This window comes from Poromitra crassiceps (genome assembly GCF_964638095.1).
Source record: "Poromitra crassiceps genome assembly, chromosome: 2".
NCBI classification, from domain to species: domain Eukaryota; kingdom Metazoa; phylum Chordata; class Actinopteri; order Beryciformes; family Melamphaidae; genus Poromitra; species Poromitra crassiceps.
The window spans coordinates 11,451,011-11,457,340 of NC_139624.1; positions in this window are offsets into that span (position 1 = coordinate 11,451,011).

Below are 6,330 nucleotides of genomic sequence, written 5' to 3' on the forward strand. Positions count from 1 at the left end.
CAGAACGCGGAAGTCCCGGACTTCCTGGTTCTTCACTGTTTGGGATTTTTGAATGGGTTTTTGGCGCAATGCTTCAAATAAGGTCTGTGGGCAACGCAAGCTTAATCAAACGCGAACCAGTGTTCAGCGGAATAATCTTCACACATGAGGACCACTTTCATGAGTTTTGAAGTGTAAATGCGAGCCCTCAAAGTAAAAAGCTCATGCTAAGGTAATCCAGAACGACACAGTGTCGCATAGGCTTCCACGTCACGTCAGCACTCAACCTGGACTGTTGTTGATGTGTGCGCAGCTGTGCACCGATTACCCCGGGCTGAACCAGGTGAGGCAAAGAGAATTTCCATGGTCATCCTTTGAAGTGATGACGTTATTGACGTATAATATCCCCGCCGACTCAACAGTGTAGTCTCATTTAGCCGTTTGCTAGCGAGCCGCCCTTTTAACGGCACGTAAAAGCTTCAAAACTCATAAAAGTGGTCCTCATGTGTGAAGATGATATTACTAAACACTGGTTCGCGTTTGATTAAGCTTGCGTTGTCCAGAGACCTTATTAGAAGCATCGTGCCAAAAACCCATTCAAAAATCCCATAGGCAAAAACAGTGAAGAACCAGGAGTGTTAGCATCAATGATTTCGAGACTCGTTCCTGCGGCTCTCTATAGTTGTGTTCTATTTGATAGGAACTATGGTGATGATGATAAACTGTGAGTGTTTTGTTTTGAAAACACAGACAGTATACAGACGTTTATCATAGTTTTCAAACACTGGCGTTTGCCCCTAACTTTCTACAGCAGTAGAGCGGGGGGCACCCGTTGTGACCGAACAGGCGGAGCAGACACCCCATGAGGGAAAACGTGTTATACCCAATTTTCAAAATACCAAACTATTCTTTAAAAGACGTTTTCATTTCATAATGGACAAAATGTTTGCTTGCCTCCAGCCTTCATCAGTGTATAATAGTGATTGTATAACTGATCTTTCTCCTCTGTATGTTTGGAGACTGATAGGGATCATTTTAATCACATTAGCCTTTATTTGGACAATCACTAAATTCATACACATTTTCATTTAAGTTACACATAGTCATTGTACATACATAGACAGACGTCATATTCAGTTAGCCTGTAGCGCACATTTGCAGCTCACACTGTACCCTGTCACTGTGTCACTATGTCCTATACAGAGCTAGAATACTGTACCCTGTCAGTATGTCACTATGTCCTGTCACTATGTCCTGTACAGAGCCAGAATACCAGATAGGTTGTCTGCAGATTAGCTTTCAAATCAGTGGCGTAGCCAGACTTGGCACATTGGGTGTGCCACAGAAAGAGAGGGTGCCGCCGCCCCAAAAAAATTGGGCCTTTTCAAGCCAGATTTAGAGGAAAAATGGCGACATCTAGTGGACAAAAAAAATCACTACATAGTGGCTTTAAGATAGGTCCATGACCATAACCATCAATGTTTGCTCCTTTTCGCACTCATTATTAGCAGATAGAAGCAGTCAATTAAATTGTATTTTTTGGCAACATGTAAAACTACTTTGGTATCTCAAAAAAGTCTGCTGCTGCAGTGCAGGGAGGGTCTCATTTCTCTTCTACAAAAACAAACAGTGAGGATACAGTATATATCTTTGGAGGCTCTCTCAGAGAGATCTGTAGCGTCAGTGTCCTCTGGCTCTGCACAAACCTCCGGTGTGTTGTTGGCTGCGTTCCCCGCTGTTAACGTCATTGTTTCGGCTGCATCATCTTCTTCATCATCGTCTGTCTCTTCTCCACTGTACACCACCAATACAGGTGCGGGAACGGGTGCACTACAATCTGCACTTGTTGAGGGGGAGGGTGACAGCGAGTCATCTTCTTCCTCGTCGTCAATGCGACGTTTCTTGCCTTTGCCAAAAAAGCTTAAAAGCGAGCTTTGTTTCATGTCTTGTTGATTTGGCGCCGCTGCTGCTGCTGCAGCTGTGCGTGCATTTGTTTACTTTACGTGGACGACAGCTTAACTAGTTTCCCATGATGCTCCTGGGCACATAGGTCAGCGGATTGTGATTTCTATTCGCACATAGGATAAGTTGGACACAGTGCATGACCGCGTTGACATGTGTTTTGCAGACAAACAAAAAACTTTTTTTACCCCATTTTTTTGGGGTGTGCCAGCGGCCTGTCTGGGTGGCATTTGAACACCCGTGACTACGCGCCTGCTTCAAATATGCGTCGAGACAGATGTAATCTGATGTGTGTCCTATAAGTCTGTCTGACTTTCTGTTCATTGGAAGGAAAAACTTGTGTATCCATTCGTGAATATGCAAGAATGCATCTCTTGGCCAAGATCGATGATAAATACTATATTTAAGATGACTTCTGACTCCTGGCTCAAGTCCAATGGAACCGGTTGGTACTCGGCGGTGGTGGTGCTCAAATTGCCAAAAAATGGTGCAAGATACATTTGAAAAACAGCAATGTCTCTTTCCAGAGATCATGACCCGATTACTCGGTCAAGATAATCCACAGACCAGTAAGCAGTTTGAGTACAAACTATTTTATTTCGACCAAATTACACCTGCTAACTGCATCTACAGCTATAAACCCGTAAAGCAGCAGCTTGCATGATAGGGGTAACACTTTATAATAACGTTCAGTCGTAAGTTATTTATAAGACTTTAGTTAATGATGAACTAATCACTTACAAAACATGAATATACATTTGTAGATGATTAATAAATGCTATTTTAACATATCACAAATGTGTTGTAAGTCATGTAAGCCTTGTAAATTACAATTAATTTACAAGGCTTTCTGCATCCCATAATCTAAAGTGTAAACCATTCATCACACATCAATGTGTTACATACAAGGGGGTAGCTCTGTCAAAATTGAAGCCAATGTGGAAGTGCACTTAAACCTGCATTATTTCGAATGACCTGCAGGGGGCGACCCATTGGTCTGTGGACTGCTGTTTTTTGACGCCTCACATATGACATTTTGGCCATTGCCATCTTGGATCTCGACACAAGGCCACGGGTTTCCCACAGAGCACGGCCTGCTATTGGTCTGTGATCGGCGAGCTGTGTGATCAGTGGACAAGCGACCTGTCAATCACACCCCAAACTATAGTTTGCAACTACAACATAGTCTGCAACTAGTGATTGAGACATGAACTCATTAGGAAAGTGTTTACCGAGGCCATACTTGAGGCTTCAAAACAAAAGTCCACAAAAATGGGTGTGCCCCCTGCAGGCAAAGAGGACACTTCCGCATTGGCTTCAATTTGGACAAACAGAGCTACCCCCTTGTATGTAAAGCTGGAATTATGCTTCCCGCATCGGCGAGGACCGCGAGTGTCCGTGCCGAAAAGTAATGTCAAATCAGCAGACACGCCCCTCCGCAAGGCTCCTGTGCGGACGGTTTTCGCCTGGCTGTGCACACCCCAAATTTTGTAACTTCGGACGCGGCTGGGCGGACAAAGTTTTCAAGACTCCCGCTCACTTCCGCCAGCAGAAACCCGCACAAATTATAAAAGCTCCACACGTTTTCTCCTCAGGATTCCGTGTCTCTCACTTCCGTGCGGCCGGGCCAAACATCAAGCATATTACCAGCTTGACACATTTATGTGTCATGAATGGTTTACACTTTAGATTACGGGATGCAGAAAGCCTTGTAAATGAATTGTAAATTATTTACACGTCATTTACAACAGGTGAGGAACACTTCATTTCCTAAAGGTTTATAGATAACTTACAACACATTTGTATGTTAACATAAGATTTATTAATCATCAACAATGTTTTGTAAATGGTTAGTTCATCATTATAAAGGCTTATAAATGACTTACGACTGAACGTTATTATAAAGTGTTACAATGTTTTCTATCAACAAGAGAACCAGAAAGAGCAGCAAACTTGTTGGCCTCATCTCTTTGAGCCATCAAGTTCTTCAATGTGATCTCTATCCAAGGCGCACATTTTGCTTTAGCAGTGAATTTCCTTAATGGTGCATGAATGTTCACAATTTTCATGAAATACTTCATAAATAAATTCAAAGAGATCTCAGGATCATCAATGGAGCATACATCCGCCCATTTAATATTCTTAACATCGTCAAGAAAATCATCCTCATGAAATTTCTTAAATTATCTTGAGACTACAATTTTGGGACAGGCTTGTTAGCTTTGTTCTCCTGGTGACAGCAACTACATTATGGTCACTGAAGCCAGCTGGGACTGAAACGGGTGAAAAGCACAAATCAGGAGTGTTTGCGAGAATGTGATCAATACATTTAGAAGTTTTAACACCGATGTTATTCACAGAAATTCTTGTTGGTTGGGAAATTAATTGAGACAATCCGCAGGGGTAAGTTATGGTATTGAGCCTATGTTCTTCAAAGGACAGCAAGCAAATCAATATTAAACAGTGTAGAGAGCTGCACGGGCCTGACATTTTGGCCCCAGCCCGACCCAGGTCTGTGGCATTCAGGCCAGGCCCTACCCCGGCCCGAGGGGTTAAGTGAGCCCGAGCCTGTCCGAGGTCTGAAGTTAATATCACCATATGATGACCCATGTCTCTCTCTCTCTCTCTCTCTCTCTCTCTCTCTCTGTGCTGCGTGTGATGTAGACTTGACATGCAGACTGCGGAGGCTCTGATTAAAGACAGCCACCGCCGCTCTCTCTGCCCCTCTCCTCCTCTTACACACACACGCACGCACGCACACACACACACACACACACACACACACACACACACACATTATAGATACATGAATGTGTATCTCGTAGGCTATGCCCATATCACGCTATTCAAGGAGCTCTCAGGTCCTACGTGTCCGTCTGCCCTCCCCTATAGCTTCTCATTAATGAGCTTGATCGATTGAGGGATAAACAAGTTTTTATAGCGATTGTGTTTATAGAGAGGGACCCTGTACCTCCTTCCTGAGTTTACAAGTTTACGACTGAGTTTACGACTTCCGGCTGGTCTGCGGCGACGTGTGCACATTGGTCCCCAGATCCATTGGACTAATAAACGGACTCTGATATCCCCCCCAGCACCACCCATCCAACCCCTCCCCTAGCCCAATCTTGTGATGTGTTGATGTTGCCAATAATTTGTGTTGTCTTGTCTGTTGTTTTTGATGTCCTTTTTGCCAATGACCATGATGTACAAACCAATTTTCCTAACGGACAAATCATTCATTCATTCATTCATGGGAGTTTACGGAAGTTCTACCAAGAGACGGAACTAGTTACGTCATCTCATTCAATTATCCAATAACAGCCTACCATTTGTCCAAGCGGTCTGTTTAAAAGGAGGTCCCCTCCTACCTGTCTATTGCTCTTGTCTCCTATGCATTGCAGCGTCAAGCATGTCAGACTCGCCAGCTCCTGGTTCAGATGTCCCACCGTCGTCGCTCCGCCGCAGCTCCAGGCTTTCTCCTCCTGTCGACTTCTCCGCTTGGTCTGATTTCCAGGTCAGATCAGCTCTGATCGGTCTGGGCATACGTGAGTCGGTCTTGAGCTTGATCCCCCTCAAACTTGTTGTCATTCAGTCGCTGTTTCCTCATTCACAAATGTAGCGAGCCCTAATCGTGGGTAGCTATTGCTAACGCTAATGTTTTCATCGCGCTGCAGAGAAGCGCTCATTCATGTTGGGTGTGTAATCCTTGAGCAATCTGTCCCTGCCAACAGTGGCCGCTTCCCTCCCGTGTCCAATCGGGTCCCGTGTCCAATCGGGGATTATCAAATATGCCCGTGTCCAATCGGGTCCCGTGTCCAATCGGGGATTATCAAATATGCCCGTGTCCAATCGGGTCCTGTGTCCAATCGGGGATTATCAAATATGCCCGTGTCCAATCGGGTCCCGTGTCCAATCGGGTATTATCAAACATGCATGTAGTCCCTGGTTTCAGTCAACATTGCTGCTGCACTCATTGCAGGCCGGGTGCCAATCCCTGAGCAACTCTGTCCTGTGGCCTGCGGCTGCTTCCCTCTCCCGTGTCCAATCGGGCCCCGTGTCCAATCGGGTATTATCAAACATGCATTTAGTCCCTGGTTTCAGTCAACATTGCTGCTGCACTCATTTCAGGCCGGGTGCCAATCCCTGAGCAACTTGTCCCTGTTGCCTGCGGCCGCATCCCTCTCCCGTGTCCAATCGGGTTTTAACAACATGCCTCTCTAGTCCCAGTTTCCAGTCAACCTTTTCTTTTTCATAGCATGTTTCCTCTCTTACGCATCCAATCCATCGATCCAATCCCAGTCATCTAGATAAAGTATAACCCTTGTAAACTTTTTCCGGCCTATGTTGAGTAGCGCGCTAGCTACCTGGCTAGCCACCGGCCTTCCATGC